The sequence below is a fragment of the Heptranchias perlo genome, chromosome 31, assembly GCF_035084215.1.
Source record: "Heptranchias perlo isolate sHepPer1 chromosome 31, sHepPer1.hap1, whole genome shotgun sequence".
In the NCBI taxonomy this organism is placed as follows: domain Eukaryota; kingdom Metazoa; phylum Chordata; class Chondrichthyes; order Hexanchiformes; family Hexanchidae; genus Heptranchias; species Heptranchias perlo.
In genome coordinates this window covers 9764938-9785395 of record NC_090355.1, presented here as the reverse complement: position 1 = coordinate 9785395, position 20458 = coordinate 9764938, and the positions used below count along the sequence as shown (strand labels likewise).

At 44.4% G+C, this 20458-nt stretch overlaps 1 protein-coding gene across 9 annotated transcripts in view; it reads right to left on the bottom strand.

The window, feature by feature from the left end:
- The window catches only part of LOC137300492 (uncharacterized), a 418621-nt gene that overhangs the window by 191551 nt on the left and 206612 nt on the right, over nucleotides 1–20458 (bottom strand). Inside the window, exon 1 of one of the 9 annotated variants that reach the window (XM_067969573.1) lies at nucleotides 2414–2478. The exons of the other annotated variants lie outside the window; for them this stretch is intronic. The gene's annotated coding sequence lies outside the window, so the exon portion shown is untranslated. Of the gene's footprint in view, nucleotides 1–2413; nucleotides 2479–20458 lie in introns of those variants that run through there. 9 annotated transcript variants of the gene reach the window in all.

Here is a 20458-nt window from a genome sequence, read left to right as displayed (position 1 = left end):
TAAGAGGAGCTAAAGAAGCAAATGTTACGAGGTGCTTGGTCAAAAAGGTGGGTTTTAAGGATGGTCTTAAAGAAGGAGAGGGACATTAAGGCACATTGTTGGAAAGAAATGATAGGGGTTCCACTCTACATCTAGCCCGGCAGTCCCTGACCGAGAGTGAAGGAAGGTGACAACGAATGTCCAAAATGGGAGTGTGTTGCATTACCCACTGCTATTGCCCATCATCATGTCACAACAATTCACAAAATAGGAGTGTTGAGCAACTTTTTTTTTAAGCAACAAGGTGATAGAATTGCAGGGTTGTGGAACAGAAAATCATTACAGGTTTTTAAAAAGATTGGGATGAACCCCTATTAGCAAAGGGATATAGGGCTATTAGTTACAGAATCATGGGAAGGAACTGGACGGGAGATTTGGAAGGATCGACTGACAGACCAACACTCTTTCTCCTACCCAAAGCATCACTATATTATTGAGTCATTTAAAAATGAATAATTCCATAATGTAACTTTTATAAAATCTGTAATCACTGAAACCTTCTGTTTTTCTATAATGTGAAATCTTTGTTTTGGCAATTATAGGTAAATATGTCAGAACTAATTGGACACATTTACAGTAGATGTCATGCTGGTTGCTTTCTGACAGTATAAGGTCACAGCTGTCGTGTTACGAACTGTGTGTGAATAAAATTGAAGAGTAACGACTCCTTTTACAGATCACCATCTGTTTTTGACTCTTCTTCAGATTATTGCTTCAACAGCCTTAACGCTAACTTGTCGATCCTCTACCTTTCTTCCAGTAGTTTACCAAATCAATGACAGAACTTCTCCAGGCAACATTCCCTCTGCTGGATACATAGACAATTATACATAATATAGTCAGGAACACTACTGCAGTTGAAAATCTGCTTCAATCAGGGAGAAAAATGAGCATGAGACTCACTTTTGTTGCTCCTAACCCTCCATTGCCTTCCTATAAATGCAAGCACCACTTTCTTTTCTTGTTCCTGAGTTAGTGACAAACCTCAGTTGGTAGCACTCTCACCTCTGACTCAGAAGGTTGTGGGTTCAATCCTACTCCAGAGACCTGAGCACATAATCTAGGAGGGAGTGCTGTATTTTTGGAAGTGCTGTCTTTCAGATGAGACGTTAAACCGAGGCCCTATCTGCCCTCTCAGGTGGACGGAAAAGATCACACGGCACTATTTCGAAGAGAAGGGGAGTCCTCCCGGTTGTCCTGACCAACATTTATCCCTCAACTGACATCTGGTCATTTATCTCATTGCTGTTTGTAGGAGCTTGCTGTGTGCAAATTTGGCTGTCGTGTTTCCTACATTACAACAGTGACTGCAATTCAAAAGTACTTGACTGGCTGTAAAGTGCTTTGTGATGTCCTGAGGTCGTGAAAGGTGCTATATAAATGCAAGTTCTTTTTCTTCTTCATTCTAACATGAGAAACAGCGGGTGGGAAAGAAATAGAAAGTGCAAGTTTGCTGGGTACAATGAGAAGGAATTAAGACAGCTGATACAAACATGATACAAATCGACCAAGTTCAGCTTGCACACTGAGCATCAATCGATGCATGCATTCTGACATTAATATGGGAATCTTAAATTTAAAAAACACATTTTGGTGGATTAATTATGCCGCTGAGATTCCAGACATATAATTCAGACTTATCTGCTTCTGACAGAGACTTCCAGAAATCTCTACCAATTGAGTCGATGTCAATCTCAATATTTCCCAGTGACTAAACATGAAGTATTACTCAATAATGTTGCAATATCATGATTATTAATCATTCAGTACTGACACTGCACTTCAACTCAGTGAAATGCATTGTCCAGTGTTTATCACATTAAAAACTGACCCAAAATCAATGCCAGCCCCACAATTCAAAACTATGTGTTATTTTTAAAGTAAAAACAAAACTATCAGGTTTGTTAAAAAAAAAGCTCTCCTGTCTTGCTGTTTTAATGGGTGTTGGCTGCTGCTTGAATTCCTAGGTGTCCATTGTACTATGTGCAAACCGAATGGACCCCTACAATTAGGTTCTGCATTGTAAATATTCTCCTGTAGGACATTGAGTGCTACCAGACTAGAATGGCCTTGATCCAGTGACCCCCCGACTGGGAAGTGCCTTCGTGAGGACAGGGATCAGGCCCAGCTGCAATTTTCCCCTGCTGATGAATAACCTGCCATCACTGACCACTCAGGCTTGCAAATAAAGTATGGTCACTTGGGCAAGGCACCAGGGGTCTGCAGGGACTCACAGAATTGCATCGCAGTCGGAGTCAGAACCTTAAGGAGGAGGAAACGCAAAGACCAACAGCCAGGGGAGCCAGAGATGCAGTAACTTTAATTTGAAAAAATGATCTAAAAATATCTAAAAAGGTAAACGTTAAATACTCACCCCTAAAGCCTCACTTTGACCGTGTTTATTTTTTGTTGAAAATATTGCCTTTTCATGGAATGAGGCTGAAACACAAAATCAAGGCAAAAGGTCATGGTTCACTACACTCTTTAGAAGCCAGTCACTGTTTGGCCTTTTTTCTTCAGGCTCCATTGAGCCTCAGGAGACTTTCAGCGAACAGCTGGCCTGGTGCCAATATGATGTTTTCATTCCCCGTATTAACTGATCCCGTAGCCTCTCAGACTAGCAGTGTCAATTTAGTATCCAGTGTGGACTCTGTTATGTCCCTTCATCTCTGGGACATGAATCTGAATCCAATCCAGACTGATGAAGTAAAAGTCTCTTTTCTTTGAAGGATTCAAGTGAAACAGGTCTGGGCAGTTGGATCTTGACGGCTTTAAAATTTGTAAATGTAACTCGTGAGGCCCATAAAGATGACTGGTGTAGCAAATGGAAATGTTAGGCACACAAGGTGGCATTCTTCTGAGGTTAAAGCACATTGTGGAGGCAGAGCTGAAAGATCTTTCTCCTGCGTGTAAATTTGGGAGGGGGGAGGAATCCAAAACTAGGGATCATAAATATAAGATAGTCACTAATAAATTCAATAAAGAACTCAAGAGAAACTTCTTTATCCAGCGAGTGGTTACAATTTGGAACTTGCTATCACATGGAGTAGTTGAGGCAAATGGCATAGATGCATTTAAGGAGAAGCCACATAAGCACATGAGGGAGAAAGGAATAGAGGGTTATGCTGGTAGAGTTAGATGAAGTAGGGTGGCTCGTGTTGGGCATGGATCAGTTTGGCTGCATGGCCTGTTTCTGTTCTACAAATCCTATGTAATTTGATGTAAAATGCATCTAACACTTCAGCACTTCGAGCCAAATGGGGGCATAGGTTCTGTCCCTTGGGAGATACCATCAATGGGGGAGGAGGTGCCTGGAATGAGTAACCAGACAGCTTTCTGCAACCACCACACCTCAAAAATGTTTTGGACGAGATTTTATGAATGTTTTATGAAGATTTCAGAAAAACCTACCTGTGCTCTGAAAATACCTTCACAAGACCCCGCCCTACAATGTGAACTCACAGTGTGGAGGCAGACGCCCAAGTGCCTTGAGAAGATTATATAAAACCCAACCTGGCAATGCTTGATCCTGATGCCGGCTGCCAAAAGGAAGAGTTCCATCATCTGACACTGATGTCATTAACCATGAAAAGTGAGAAAAGGAAAAGGTAAAAATTGGCAAAAACAAATACATCAGGGAGCTTGATATAAAGAAAAAGAAATGGGAGCATGTCACATTTTTGGGGGGTTTTGGATATTCTACTCAAGATCTGTCACTACCAACCACTCCGCTAAGTGGACTCATGTCCCCTATGATCTGGAGTGTGCCTTTACCTGTCCAAGTAACTGACTGTGAGACCTGGAGTCAAATCAATAACCCTTGCCACTGTATTCTGGATTACTGGAATGAACCACATGCCACTATATGATTCACCTCTCTTTGATAGACTGTATACTCAGACTGCCTATCAGGCCAAGAGTCAAGTTTTAAGCCAGATGGTTTATTTAAATAAAGCCAGTAAATGAATAGTATATACAACGTAGCGGGTTACATCAATTTACAAACTTTGCTATACTTCACAATATATTTCCAAAATAATAGATTCCACTTCCTGGGCTAGCTCTCCTTTAAAGCAGATGTTAACTCCTTATGTGGTAAATCCCAGCCTCAGAGCAACTCTTGTTCATCTGCTGGTTGCAAAGATGACTTAATGCAAATCCTCTGCTGGCTGAAGACTGACTGATGGCTCGGTTCAGGCAACCCCAGGAAAACCCCAAATGGGGGTTTCCTGTTTCAGTGCCGTCAGTCAACGACTACAGCCATTGACTGATTCCTCCCCCTCTTCACCAGCCCATTTTGAGATCCTGTGAAGGTATACCAGAACAAAACAACCCCAACAAAGAAGCATCTTTGATTACTTAAGATTGGGCCGCCATTCTTTGACAATGGCATAACGCCATGTTCCACAGCAAAAACATAAAATGCGGGAAATGGTCAGCTGGTCAGTCAGCACCCCGGAGAGAACAGGTGAGTTAACCTTTCAGGTGTGGCCCCCGCATTTTCTGTTTATATTTCAGATTTCCAGTATCTGCAGTTTTCTTTATGCTTATTTGTTCTACAGTCGATACATCTCCGATAATGGAACTAAACGCCTCTTCCAACCAGCCATTGAACTAATATTACTTAATGCCTCGAGAAGCAGAACAACATGAGGGGCATAGCATCAGGATACGGGATCAGACATTTAGGACTGAGATGAGGAAAAATTTCTTCACTCAAGAGGGTTGTGAATCTTTGGAATTCTCGACCTCAGAGGACTGTGGATGCTCAGTCGTTGAGTATATTCGAGACTGAGATTGATAGATTTTGGGACTGTAAGGGAATCAAGGGATATGGGGATCAGGCGGGAAAATGGAGTTGAGGTCGAAGATCAGCCATGATCTTATTGAATGGCGGAGCAGGCTCGAGGGGCCATATGGCCTACTTCTGCTCCTATTTCTTATGCCTCAGCATTCAAACTCTATTAACACATTTAAACACCTTTGTTCTGCAGAAGCCACTTCCCAGTCACACATCATTCACTGTGACTATCTCCAGGGAGTGAGTACTTCCTCTTTTGATGACACGCATGCGCGGGACGGCGATCTTGCCGCGCACGTGCATTGTAGATCATCAACTGCCCTCACTGCCGTTAAGTGCGGACAGAAGGCCGATGGCCAAGCACCAAAAATGCAGCCGAAGCAGGTAGCCATAAGGAGGGAGGAGAGCAGAGCAGCGGGGGAAGTGGGAGGGAAGCAGAGTAGTTGGGGTGAAGGGGAAGCAGAAGGTGGAGATGCAGGAGGACTGGTGGGGGGGGTTGCAGTGAAACAACAGGAGCTCAGAGGGGAGCAGAGCATGGAGTCGGGGGTGGGGGGCAGTGGGGGAGGAATATAATCCAGGTCTAAGGTGGAGGTGGGCGGGGAGAGGGAGAACATGGTCCAGGCCGGGAGACGGATCACGTTCACCTCCTCCCCCCGTTAGACCTGGATCTCGCTCTTCAGCGTGAACGGCAGCGAGTTGATTTCTCAGAAAGCCTGGCGCATTCGCAGCAAGTGACATCATTGGACGCAGTGTCAGCATTCACTTTCTAATGTAAAAGGTGACCCCTCCCGTCCCCACTTTCTACCCAATAAATCTGAAAACAATCCATGGCCCGCACACAATGCTCCATCAGCCGCCACAGCTCTCTCCCACAGTGTTTAGTTTGACGGAGTGATTTGCGGCAGTGTGGGTACTTTTGGTTTTCAATCGACCCTTGCCTTCCTCCTGCTCATGGGCCAGGCCACCTGATAACGTCACTCTCAGCACATGCTAAAAAGCTACGGATCCGCTAGTGACCTCACTTCCAATGACGTCACCCTCACCCGTTCTCGTAGAATGAAACGCGCCTCACAAAACTAACCTTGCAGCTCAAATTATGTAAAATAGTCAACGCTGTGGATTTGTCAAATTCAGCCTCTGGGAAACGGTTACAGCTCCCTGCATGATCTTGCAGTGCCCGTTCATGAGGCCGCATATTCGAAGGGGCCCACAAGTCAATTGCTGGGTTGGCCTGGCGTGAAGTGTTTTCAGAGTCAAGGTGAGGTGGGAGGCTGCTCAACGTGGAGTCCTCACTCCTCCAGCAGACCGGAGTTTTTACAGATCATGCTGATAGCATTCGAGAAGGTTCCACATAAGGGACTTTTAACAAAAATGAGAGCACATGGAACTGGAGTCAACCTGCTGGCTTGGAAAGGGAATTGGTTAGTAGGTAGGAGACGGAGAGTAGGGATAATGGGTATGTACGCAAATTGGCAGGTTGTAATTCGTGTCCCCCAGGGACCTGTACTGGGGCCACAGCTTTTCACTATATTTATCAATGACTTGGATGAAGGAATAGAGAGGCGTATATCTAAATTTGCTGACAACACTAAGTTAGGTGGCACAGCAAATAGTGTAGATGGAAGCAGAAAGTTGCAAAGAGATATCGATAGGTTAAGTGAGTGGGCAAAACTGTGGCAGATGGAGTTTAATGTGGGAAAGTGTGAGGTCATCCACTTTGGACCTAAGATAGATCAGAGTATTTTCTAAATGGTGAGAAGCTAAGGACTGTGGATGAGCAGAGAGGTTTAGGGGTCCAAGTACAGAAATCACGAAAAGCTAGTGGAAAGGTACAAAAAATAATTTAAAAGGCTAATGGAATGTGGCCTTTAACTCAAGGGAGCTGGAATATAAAGGGGAGGAAATTACATTACAGTCATACAGAGCTCTGGTTATACCCCATCTGTAATACTGCATTCAGTTCTGGGTACTGCACCTCAGGAAGGATATATTGGCCTTGGAGGGGGTGCAGCACAGATTCACTAGAATGATACCAGGGCTAAAAGGGTTAAATTATAAGGACAGTTTGCAAAGACTAGGCTTGTATTCCCTTGAGTATAGAAGATTAAGGGGTGATCTAATTGAGGTGTTTAAGATAATATGAAGGATTTGATAGGGTGGATAGAGAGAAACTATTACCTTTGGTGGGGAAGTCCAGAACAAAGGGGCATAACCTTAAAATTAAAGCGAGGATGTTCAGGGGTGATGTCAGAAAGCACTTCTTCACACAAAGGGTAGTGGAAATCTAGAACTCTCTCCCCCAAAAAACTGTTGAGGCTGGGAGTCAATTGAAAAATTCAAGACTGAGATTGAAAGAATTTTGTTAGGCAAGGATTTTAAGGGATATGGAACCAAGGCGGGTAAATGGAGTTAAGATACAGATCAACCGTGATCTAATTGAATGGCGGAACAGGCTCGAGGGACTCAATGGCCTACTCCTATTCCTATGTCCCTGTGGCAGTCCAGGAGATCAATGTAGCTGCCAGCCAGACATTAGGAGGAGGGCATAGCAGCTGTTTGTCACTTCTGTGGTGGCAACAATTACTGCCTGCCTGTGTGTTTGATTTTAGCAACCCATTCATTTGATTCCCACGGGTGCGCTGCCAACAGAATGATCAGGGCCACAGTGGGGTCATGGAGGGAAATCATGGCAGAAATCGAGGTGGCCAATTCTGGTGCGGAGTTTTGGCTGAGGTACCCTGCCTCACCCCATTTGCCAGGCCATCACCCAGAAGTGGGTGGTTTTCGTAAGGGAAGTCCAGGTCTTTACATCAGAAGAAGTTGTGAACAGTCTGCTGCTCAGACCACACCTTGACTCCCTTGTGCAGTGCTGGTCACTGAGGCTGTGGCCAGTGCAGAGAAAAGCAAAAGGAGGATCATTGGTTTAGGGGAAATCAACATGGGTTCAAATGCAGGAATGATATCAAAAAATCATTCTTCACATAAAGAGGAATCAACACTTGATTAAAGACAAGCCAAATGGCCTTGCTCATCCATAGTTTTCTTATGATCTCTTATCCTTGAATGAAGAGAAGGAGCATTGGAAGGAGGATGAGCAGCAATCATAGGAACATAGGAACAGGAGTAGGCCATTCAGCCCCTCGTGCCTGCTCCGCCATTTGATAAGATCATGGCTGATCTGTGATCTAACTCCATATACCTGCCTTTGGCCCATATCCCTTAATACCTTTGGTTGCCAAAAAGCTATCTATCTCAGATTTAAATCTAGCAATTGAGCTGGTATCAATTGCCGTTTGCAGAAGAGAGTTCCAAACTTCTACCACCCTTTGTGTGTAGAAATGTTTTCTAATCTCGCTCCTGAAAGGTCTGGCTCTAATTTTTAGACTGTGCCCCCTACTCCTAGAATCCCCAACCAGCGGAAATAGTTTCTCTCTATCCACCCTGTCTGTTCCCCTTAATATCTTATAAACTTCAATCAGATCACCCCTTAACCTTCTAAACTCCAGAGAATACAACCCCAATTTATGTAATCTCTCCTCATAACTTAACCCTTGAAGTCCGGGTATCATTCTAGTAAACCTACGCTGCACTCCCTCCAAGGCCAATATGTCCTTCCGAAGGTGCGGTGCCCAGAACTGCTCACAATACTCCAGGTGCGGTCTAACCAGGGTTTTGTATAGCTGCAGCATAACTTCTGCCCCCTTGTACTCTAGTCCTCTAGATATAAAGGCCAGCATTCCATTAGCCTTCTTGATTATTTTCTGTACCTGCTCATGACACTTCAATGATCTATGTACCTGAACCCCTAAGTCCCTTTGGACATCCACTGTTTTTAACTTTTTACCATTTAGAAAGTACCCTGTTCTATCCTTTTTTGATCCAAAGTGGATGACCTCACATTTGTCTACATTGAACTCCATTTGCCACAGTTTTGCCCATTCACCTAATCTATCAATATCGCTTTGTAATTTTATGTTTTCATCTACACTGCTTACAATGCCACCAATCTTTGTGTTATCGGCAAACTTAGATATGAGACTTTCTATGCCTTCATCTAAGTCGTTAATTAATATTGTGAATAATTGAGGCCTCAAGACAGAACCCTGTGGGACTCCACTAGTCACACCCTGCCAATGTGAGTACCTTCCCATTATCCCTACTCTGTCGCCTTTCGCTCAGCCAACTTCCTAACCAAGTCCGTACTTTTCCCTCGATTCCATGGGCTTCTATCTTAGCTAACAGTCTCTTATGTGGGACCTTATCAAATGCCTTCTGGAAGTCCATATAAATAACATCCATTGACATTCCCCTGTCCACTACTTTAGTCACCTCTTCAAAAAATTCAATCAGGTTTGTCAGGCACGACCTACCTTTCACAAATCCATGCTGGCTCTCTCTGATTAACTGAAAATTCTCGAGGTGTTCAATCACCCTATCCTTAATTATAGACTCCAGCATTTTCCCTACAACAGATGTTAGGCTAACTGGTCTATAATTCCCCAGTTTCCCTCTCTCTCCTTTCTTAAAAAGCGGAGTGACATGTGCAATTTTCCAATCTAGAGGGACAGTTCCTGAATCTAGAGAACTTTGAAAGATTATAGTTAGGGCATCCACAATGTGCTCACCTACTTCCTTTAAAACCCTGGGATGGAAACCATCTGGTCCTGGGGATTTGTCACTCTTTAGTGCTGTTATTTTCTTCATTACTGTTGCTTTACTTATGTTAATTTTAATCGAGTCCCTGTCCCCGATTCAATATTAGTTTTCTTGGGATTTCTGGCATGCTATCCTCTTTTTAATTGTTCAACATATCCACTATTTCCCCATTGTCAATGACAATATCCCCACTTTTAGTTTTTAAGGGGCCAACACTGCTCCTGACCACCTTCTTTTTCCTAATATAACTATAAAAGTTCTTTGTATTAGTTTTGATATCCCTTGCGAGTTTCTTTTCATACTCTCTTTTTGTAGCTCATGGATACACATAAGCCAACTGGCAGAGCAGCTGTAGAAATGAAGAGGAGGCACTGTGCAGTTTGTGTTGCCTGCAATTCTCAACAGCTATCGCCCTTGTTCCAAAAGACACCGTGCATTATTTGCAGCTCTGGAGTAGAAGACAATGCTGCTGTCCGTTGGCCTCATACTTGTCTGCCGCTCCATGTTTGTACCTCTCCGATCAGGTTTCGGCCCGAATCAAAGTCAAAAGTGACATCCTTTGTGACTGTGGCTCTGGTGCACTATCCCTCCTCATCTTTATTTCAATAGTTTTTAAACATGGTTAATCACATCATCTTTCTGCAACACCCAGTCTAAGATGAACTGCAAATTCCTCCAATTAAACATTGGGAAGATCAAAGATATTGTCTTCGATCCCAGCCACAAACTCCGTTCCCTCGCTACTGATTCCACTCTTCTCCCTGGCCACTGTCTCAAGCTGAAACAGACTGTTCGTAACCTCGGCGTCCTAACTAACCCTGAGCTCAGCCTCCGACCCCATATCTGCTCCATCACAACGACCACCTACTTCCACCGCCACAACATTACCCGTCTCAGCCTCTGCCTCAGCCCATCTGCTGCTGAAAGCGTCATCCATGCCTTTGTTACCTCAAGACTTGACTATTTCAATGCTGTCCTGGCCGGCCTCCCATCTTCATAGAATCATAGAAGTTTACAACATGGAAACAGGCCCTTCGGCCCAACATGTCCATGTCGCCCAGTTTATACCACTAAGCTAGTCCCAGTTGCCTGCACTTGGCCCATATCCCTCTATACCCATGTAACTGTCCAAATGCTTTTTAAAAGACAAAATTGTACCTGCCTCTACTACTGCCTCTGGCAGCTCGTTCCAGACACTCACCACCCTTTGAGTGAAAAAATTGCCCCTCTGGACCCTTTTGTATCTCTCCCCTCTCACCTTAAATATATGCCCCCTCGTTATAGACTCCCCTACCTTTGGGAAAAGATTTTGACTATCTACCTTATCTATGCCCCTCATTATTTTATAGACTTCTATAAGGTCACCCCGAAACCTCGTACTCTCCAGGGAAAAAAGTCTCAGTCTATCCAACCTCTCCCTATAAGTCAAACCATCAAGTCCCGGTAGCATCCTAGTAAATCTTTTCTGCACTCTTTCTAGTTTAATAATATCCTTTCTATAATAGGGTGACCAGAACTGTACACAGTATTCCAAGTGTGGCCTAACTAATGTCTTGTACAACGTCAACAAGACATCCCAACTCCTATATTCAATGTTCTGACCAATGAAACCAAGCATGCTGAATGCCTTCTTCACCACCCTATCCACCTGTGACTCCACTTTCAAGGAGCTATGAACCTGTACTCCGAGATCTCTTTGTTCTATAACTCTCCCCAACGCCCTACCATTAACGGAGTAGATCCTGGCCCGATTTGATCTACCAAAATGCATCACCTCACATTTATCTAAATTAAACTCCATCTGCCATTCATCGGCCCACTGGCCCAATTTATCAAGATCCCGTTGCAATCCTAGATAACCTTCTTCACTGTCCACAATGCCACCAATCTTGGTGTCACCTGCAAACTTACTAACCATGCCTCCTAAATTCTCATCCAAATCATTAATATAAATAACAAATAACAGCGGACCCAGCACCGATCCCTGAGGCACACCGCTGGTCACAGGCCTCCAGTTTGAAAAACAACCCTCTACAATCACCCTCTGTCTTCTGCCGTCAATCCAATTTTGTATCCGATTGGCTACCTCACCTTGGATCCCGTGAGATCTAACCTTATGCAACAACCTACCATGCGGTACCTTGTCAAAGGCTTTGCTAAAGTCCATGTAGACCACGTCTACTGCACAGCCCTCATCTATCTTCTTGGTTACCCCTTCAAAAAACTCAATCAAATTTGTGAGACATGATTTTCCACTCACAAAACCATGCTGACTGTTCCTAATCAGTCCCTGCCTCTCCAAATGCCCATAGATCCTGTCTCTCAGAATACCCTCTAACAACTTACCCACTACAGATGTCAGGCTCACTGGTCTGTAGTTCCCAGGCTTTTCCCTGCCGCCCTTCTTAAACAAAGGCACAACATTTGCTACCCTCCAATCTTCAGGAACCTCACCTGTAGCTGGCGTGGAAGGTGAGGACAAGTTGGACTCTATCGTGGTTCTGGAAGGGAAAGGGTGAGGGCAGAAGTGCGGGAAATAGGATGGACACGGTCGAGGTGCTTCCGATATGTCTTCCTTTCTCCAAAACCGAGGATTCCCCTCCATTGTAGTTGACAGGCCCCCCTTTCCCTAGCTCTGTACTTGCTCAAATACTTTAACCTTTTTAACATGTTCCACTTCTGACGAAAGGTCTTCGACCTGAAACGTTAACTCTTTCTTTCTCCACAGATGCTGCCTGACTTGCTGAGTTTCTCCAGCATTTTCTGTTTTCATTTCAGATTTCCTTCATCTACAGTATTTTGCTTCTGATTTAATGTTAGCACAGTATGAACTCTGTAGCCTGCCCGACAATGACTGGATCAAATTACACATTCCAGAGAACTTGAATTACTCTGCAGCAAACTGGATCAAATTACACATTCCAGACAAAGGGTTGGATGAGTATTGCCCTCCTACATCCTGTCGGTGGCAATAGCAGAATATGTTACTGCCACTATAGTGGTAGCAATTGACACGACCCACATCGTTTAACCATTGACTGCCATAATGTGCATTCTCTGAACCTTGTAGAAACAGCTCGCAAAAATAAACACAGAATTTATGCTGTATGCACTGGTTCTAGCAATAAGAGATTCAAGTCAATAAACTAATAGACAAAAAAATGCATGTTTGTCACAGAGAAATAAAAGCTCAAGATGACAGAACTCTATAATACACTTACATCAATGTCAGAATTTCTCTGCTGAAGCTCATCAGAAATGAATAGTTAATTATTTGATCAAGCACACTGAAGGAACTTAAACCAGTTTGCCACAGTATTTAAAAACTGAATTAGAGCATGCTCAGAGCTAGCAAGATAGCTCACAGTAAGAGGAAACCCCATTATTGTGCACGGTTTTGGTCTCCACACATGACATTGAATATCAAGCACCTGGAGAAGGTCCAGAGGAAGGTGATGCCCAGTCTTAGGGCTCATAATTATTAGGATAGGCTATTTGCAGTAGAGAAACTCAGGCTTAGAAGAGATATGGTTGAGGTTTTTAAAATGATGAAGGGATTAGATTCTGTCCAGTTGGATAGATGTAAGAAATACAATTTCTAGACCAAATCATAATCATGTATCCCATCCTGCAAACCTTCAGGCACTTGGCTAAAAAGTGATGCTGAGCGAAACGCAGACCTTTTGTCTGTCCACAGGAAATGATATGTCTGACATCAGGCCATCAGGCAAAGTGATTGGGAAAATTGCAGAGACAAAAGAAGTGTGAAACAGACACATTGAAGACCAATTGTCAGGAACAGATAACAAGACGTCCCGGGGCATAATCAAAAGCTCAGGACATGGTCAGAGACTAATCCTGTTATGTTAATTGCAAGAGCTTTGTTCAGATAATTAGGTAACCTTCGTGATTGGCATACACAGGATAAGACATTCTAAATGTTTGCATCCGAACAATCCAAATACACAGAAAGATAAGGACATGTCCCTCCCCCATAAGCTAGATAGAAATGACAAGTTAACTCCATAGAATAGGTGTTGGACAAAGAGTTAACACCATAGAATGGATATCTGAAAGATGACTGGAACAATAGGTACCCTGGCGGGGGGGGGGATGGGGGTGGGGAAAGATGTCAAGGACAAGTGATATCGTGGGACTAATCTCGTTAAGCTACTAAAAGCAAATATGCTTCAGGAAGATATAAGAACTGAGGCACTGTCCCATTAAAAGGTAGAAGCTGCTCAGGACAACGGAGGTCCACACAACCTACAAACCAGGTCTCATCACCCTGACATTTCCAAGGGATAAACAGGTTGTACCGTCCTTATTTATTTGATATAACTGTATTAGAATATTGTTTTAGAAATACTTGTTTGGTATAACTGCATTTGAACGTTGTTCTTGTATCTATAATAAAGCTTGCATGTTCGGTCACATTCGGGTCCAAATCTTCGTGGAAGTTGTTATTAAAAAGGATTAACAACCCTTGGTAGCACTTATAATAACATTTTTCCAATAGATAAGTTATCTTCAGAGGAATGGGAGATGTAGGGAGCACACATATAAAATACATAGGCCAAAACTCAGGTTTGATGTTAGGATGTATTTCTTATGAGAGAGTCATTGCCCTCTCAAACTGATTACCAAAGTGTGAGAGGATTGTCGATTCCCTGCAATCATTCAAAAAGGAGCCGGACAAGTTCCTCAGAGAGGTGGGCATTTCAAGTTATAAAAGGCAAGGTGTGGGGTAACTGGGAATAGTGGGACTTATAAGCTTATCATTTTGCTGTAAAGAGTTGGAGAGTAAAATCCTAAAGATGTTTTCTCTGATTTTTGCCTCTCTCATGAGATTCCGTGAGGGGAGACCATCCAAGCTTTTAAACAACAAATGTGTGTGGCTATAGCATGTCTGGATTGGTGGGCCAGATGGTCTTTTCCTGTTTGTATAAACCTCTGCCTTCAGTTTTCCTTATCAGGGCGTATGGACCTCCGCCATCCCGAGTAGCTTCTACTTTTTAGTGGGACAGTGCCTCAGTTCTAATATCTTTCTGAAGCATATTTGCTTCTAGTAGCTTAATGACATTAGTCCTTGACCTGTCCTTGACATCATCCTCTCCCCCACCCCGCCAAGGGTGCCCACTGTTCTAGCTGTCTTTCGGGATTGTATGCATCAAACCTTCACTGGCTAGTGTCACGCTCAATCCCACAACCAGGACTATAGTACAATGAATCAGGTTGGTTTTATTTCTATTCCTATGCATCTGCAGCTTCTAATCATCTTTGCTGCCATGTTTCAGCAATTCTTCCTCTTATAGCAAGCCACAATGATGTTACCAGAACGTCTAGCTATTCTGGCTTCCATAGCATAAGGGAAAGAGCTTTATTACCCTACAGAATTCCCTTGCTTGCTCTCAAATATATGTATTGGTAAATCACAGTGACATGACACATACAGGTGGGATGAGGATCAGAGGCACAGAAACAATTGGTTGAGTCAGCTGGGATAGAAGCATACAAGCAAGAAGGGGTGGTGGGAACTGGCAGCAAATGTGTGTAGCAGACAATGGTATGGAAAACTGAAGGCAGAGGTTGAAGGGGGAAATGAGATGACATTATTGCTTATGATTTTTATTTCTGTTCAAAAAATTAAATCTCAGGGACAAACATATGTTGTCTCCTGTTGCAATGTAATCCATATATGTTGTAGACTTACAAATCGTGTACATACCTAGAATCTTACACACAGGAGGCCAATCGGCCCATCATGCCTGTGCCGTCTTTGTGAAAGAGCTATCCAATTAGTCCCACTCTCCCGCACATCCCTCATAGCCCTGCAAAATTTTTCTTTTCAACGATATATCTAATTCCCTTTTGAAAGTTACGACTGAATCTGCTTCCGCCATCCTTTCAGGCATTGCATTCCAGATCAAAACAAATCGCTGCGTAAAAATAATTCTCCTCACATCCTCTGTGTCACCTTGCAAACTAGTAACAGCTCAAAGGAATACTTATTTTCAACAAATGCTGGATTTCAACCCGGGCAGTAAGGATTCATAAGGCCAGACTGTGCGCGAGACCTTTGGTGGCACTGTAACAGGAGCTGGTGTTTGAACGTTGGCATTCTTGGAGAAAAATGAGATACAATTTTGACTCCTTCATTAGACGAAATAAGACAAGAGTTCAGGCACTCAATATCGTGTTCAAATAATGTCCAAAAACTAATGTTGATCTCTGCATGTTTCACTGCAATTGCAGAGCTAAAATATTATTGAAAACTTGCTTCCATTTCCCTGAACATAACTTCCTAGAAATGAGAAAGAGTCTCCCATATTCTCTTGATGGTGGAACGCCCACCCAACTCTGGGTCCCGATATTTATCGCTAGTGCAGCTCAAGTAAATGCTCAATTATTTATGTTTTCCATGCAAAACATCTGTCATCTCATAAGGAATACACCTACGATTCCTGTGGAAACAAGATGACGATGCCTACAGGAGACGGGAACGAAAAATTGGTCGATAAAAGAGGCGGGGGGGGGGTGTTGGTGGGGGATGGCGGTGGGCAGGGGAAGAAAGCAAAAAAAGAATTACTTATTACCTTAGATTAAAGTACCTTAACATTCATTCTTCCTTGGCACATCACTATTCATGTGTATACATAGGAGATGGCCAAGCAAGCACAAGGTAATTATGGGAAATATAATCTTATATATTGTTTTCATTTCCGCAGTGCGTGGCCAACTTAAGCATTTAAACCACTTCAGGCGATTAATTTTTTGTGTATTGAGTTACACAAACCATTTTAACTTCTCCTGAACGCGTCTCCTGTGGCCTCTGAAACACGACATGCAAACGGAGGCATGAGTTTTCACAGCAGGGCACTCAGTTCTCTCAGACAAACCTTTGGCTAGGAGTTCTGTGTGTTTAGGCTGATAGTTCTTGTGTTCAGACATATTTACCTACATTTTGGACCCCCTCAAACTGACAACAACATCAGGATAGGGGGGGGCGCAATGGATTTAGTCTACAGTACATCTGAGGCACATCACCATTTGCGGCCTGTATGGCGTGCAGTTCTGGGAGTTGCAGGTGCACAAGACAGAGGTGCGCCACAAGGACCTGGAAAAGAGCAGAGAGAGAGGACCAAGAGAGGGGCCGAGGTCGCAGGAATCACTACCCATGTGAGAGGGTGTTCAGGCGGAGGCTGAGCTTCCTGGCTCTCTCTGAGGGGCAGTGTCTACACAGGCTCAGATTGCATCATCAGGTGGTCGCAGACATCTGCGTGCTCCTTCATGCAGAGCTGCTCCCGGTAGCCATGCATTGTCCATCGCAGTTAAAGTCACCACTGCCCTCAATTTCCTCGCCTGTGGATCCTTCCAGGGTGCCACCAGTGACATCTCCAGGGCCTCTTAGTCGTCTGCACATAACTGTACGTAACAGATGACAGATTGCTTGTTTGCCAAGGCATCCGACTATGTCAACTTCCCCTGCGATGACATCAGCCAGACTGAGAGGGCAATGGGTTTCCACTCTCTGGCTGACTTCCCATGGGTGCAGGGCGCAATTGATTGCACACACGTAGCAATCCGAAGAACTCCACATGAGCCAGGACTGCTCATCAACCGAAAGGGATATCACTCCATCATTGCGCAGCTGGTTTGTGACCACCGGAAGAGATTTCTGCAGGTGTGTGCCAGATTCCCTGGCAGCTGCCATGATTCCTTCATTTTGCGCAAGTTCAATATCCCAACCCTCTTCCACATAGAATACGGATTTAAGAGCTGGCTCCTTGGAGACAATGGGATATCCCCTGCAGACGTGGCTCATGACACCTCTGAGAAACCCCACCGAGGCACAATGACAGTCACATCTCCACCAGGTTTGTCATTGAACAAACCATAGGAATGCTGAGGATATGCTTCAGGTGCCTGGATCGATCTGGGGGATCCCTTCAGTATTCACCAGCAAGGGTGTGGAGAATAATAGTCACATGTTGCATCCTCTGCATCATCACTCAGCAGAGAGGGTTACAGGTGAAGGAGCTCCAATGCAATCACGAAGCATCCTCATCTGCCGGCAACACTGAAGAAGCGGAGGAGGAGGAAGAGGAGGATGACGACAATGGATTACCCATTGCCAGAGCAGCAGCACACACGGCTGCTCGTGATGCCAGGGAGCCACTCATATCTGATAGATTCTCATAAGGAGATCTGCAAAATGAATATTGTGAAGTACTCAGACCACCTGGAACAACCACCACCACAAGTGGGATCGCTTTGAATGGAGCGCCCATTTCCATGTCCCCTTTCGCCATCATCCCTCTCCAGGGCCACATCACTCCTACCACACTGCTGGACAACAGCTTGGAGCACATCTATGACGTGTTCTAAGGCCACGGCTGAAGTATCTGTCTGCCTGTTTAAGGCGGAAGAATAGTCAGAACCCTGAGTCCGCACAGCTGTTGTCAGTGCCTGAATAGATTCAGTTGTGAGCCTTGCTTGAAGCTCAATGCAGGCTGCCATTCTCTCCACCGCAGACATTCCCGCACTTACCTGCGCCACCAGTTCACTAATGCTGGAGGTCGACTCCTCCATCCTCTCTGCTATTGTGGAGAGTGTGCGTAGCATGTCTTCCAACGCCTCGCAAAGGTACATCTGTACCTCTATCATTCTCATTCTCAACGATGGCCCCCAGAGTTCAGCATCTGCATACAGCTCAACAGAGCTTGGAGAGGAGTGCAGCCCCCCCTCCCCGTCACGGACTCTCCACAGCTGCCCCTGCCACCAGTGTCTGCTCGTACTCACTCGAGAGTAGTGAATCACCAAGTGACAACCCAATAACCGTGTAACAGGACCCACCCAGGTGTGAGTGTCTGCGCTGGTGCATAGCTGAAAGTGATGTGATGGTGCGCACTCAGAGGAATGGAGCTCCTCTGAGGAATCGGCTTTGTCCAGGTCGTGTGCCGTTTCAGCAATCCTTGAAGGCCCTGGAAGAGAACATAGGGCAATGTTAAGAATCATATCAGAAGTTATAATGTGATTAGTATGCTGAGGTATGCAACAGGTCAATCATTGATAATATCGATTCATGATGTGCGTGAGGGATGTTAAAGTTCTGTCACCAGCCGTTTGCGGGGTGCCAGTCTTGGCATCTCCAAACAGCTAGGCATTGGAGCATTTGGTTGGTCTCCAAGGCTTCCTCCTCCGCCTCTGTCAGGGTCACTGTTTGTGATGGCTCCCTCCGGTCCAATTCCTCTCCCGTGCATTTTGCGCTCTCGTCTACAAAGGGAGAAAGAACTGACGTGTGAGTGAATGAGGGTGACGATGGATGCATTGCTTTGGGTGAGGCTGTCAATGAAAGATGCATCAGAGGGAGAGTATCAGACAGATTCATCTTATAGGATTAGGGTGAGTGGGAGTGGTGGGTCACAAATGGGAGGTACACAGAATTTGAAGGTAAGTTGTTAATGAGACTTAAGTAGGTGTGATGAGTGATGTGATGGAGTAGGCTTGGAAGACACAGTGAGGTGGGGGGGGGTGGGTAACGCACACCACAGGATGTAGGTGAATCAGTAACTGTACTTGCCTTTCCTGACCTGGTTAGGTCATTAAAACGCTTCCTGCATTGCACCGATGTCCTTGACATGGCGCTCCTGCTGCTGACCTTCTCTGCCACCTCAAGCCAAGCCTTCTTGGTGGCAGAGGCAGGGTGTTTCCTCCCATCAGCCGGGTACAGCATGTCCCTCCTGCTCCTCATACTGGCGAGTAGCAACTCAAGAGAAAAGTCAGTCAACCGGGGTGCTGGCCTCGTTCATTGTAGCTCCATCTCTTTAAATTCCTCCTTCCGCCCTCAAAATGCATAGTTGCAATGGCCCTGTAAATACTCCACTTCCCAGCACGTCATTCGGTGTACAGTACGCCCGCTGCGCAGCTTGGAGACACAAAACCCGGAAGTCACATTAACGATCTTCAATTGAGTCGCGATCGATTGAGACAACGCACATAAATTTTTTCTGAGTTTCCCACACGTGTTTTGACCTCCCCCCCGCAGAGTTTCCACCGGGATGTTAAAATTTAACCCTGTTGAGTCTCCATCTTATTTCCATTTTGTCTCCAGTACAAGTACTCAGTTGAATCTAGGCGGCACGGTATATTTATGGTAAGAAATTCATATTTTAACAAAAAGCAGTCAGTCAATTGCTCTCCGTAATTAATTCACAAAATTGTGGGAACCTGTGGCTCAGAAACAGGCACTCTCCAGTTTTCCATTAAAAGATGATTTCAACCTGAATGGAAGTCAGTGGCCAAGTCACAGAAAACAGATTTCAAGCCAAAGATTTTTACTTTGCTGGACTGAATCTTAAGTTAACTTCCTCTCTTCAGCTTCAACTGTGCTCTGACCTCCATTTCCACTCTCCTGGCTTCGCAGGAGCTGTCTGTGCCATTCTCTCATCCATGTCACGATCTTTACAATTCTCAAGACTCCCTTCTGCTGTCGTCATGTAAGAGCAGACTATACACCTCAGTGACAGAGTACACACATCCCTTAATCGATATAATGATTTAATGGAAACGTCTGCGTGGATTTTGTAGAATACAGAAATTCTTACTGAGCAAGCAGTTTTGTGATTTAATTACCTCAGGGAACACTGAAACAAGGTCTCAATTCAGACAACAGTGCATTTTTGTGGTTGTAAATTTTCTCACACTCTGGACTTTTGTACAGATACCGTCCTTTCTTCAGTGTGCTGTTGCTGGTGTTATTTTGCCCACTAAGCTTCAAACTGAAGTCCATTATCTTCTATCTCTTCTCTCCTTCAAATTTCCCACGTTAATTTAATCTTATTAGGCCAAGGGTCCCCTAGGAACTCAGGTTATTAAAGTCACATCTGAGGAAGTAACTGTTCTTTCCTGATCAATTATTTCAACCAATCACCTGCCAACTGGTATCTTTTTTCTTATTTG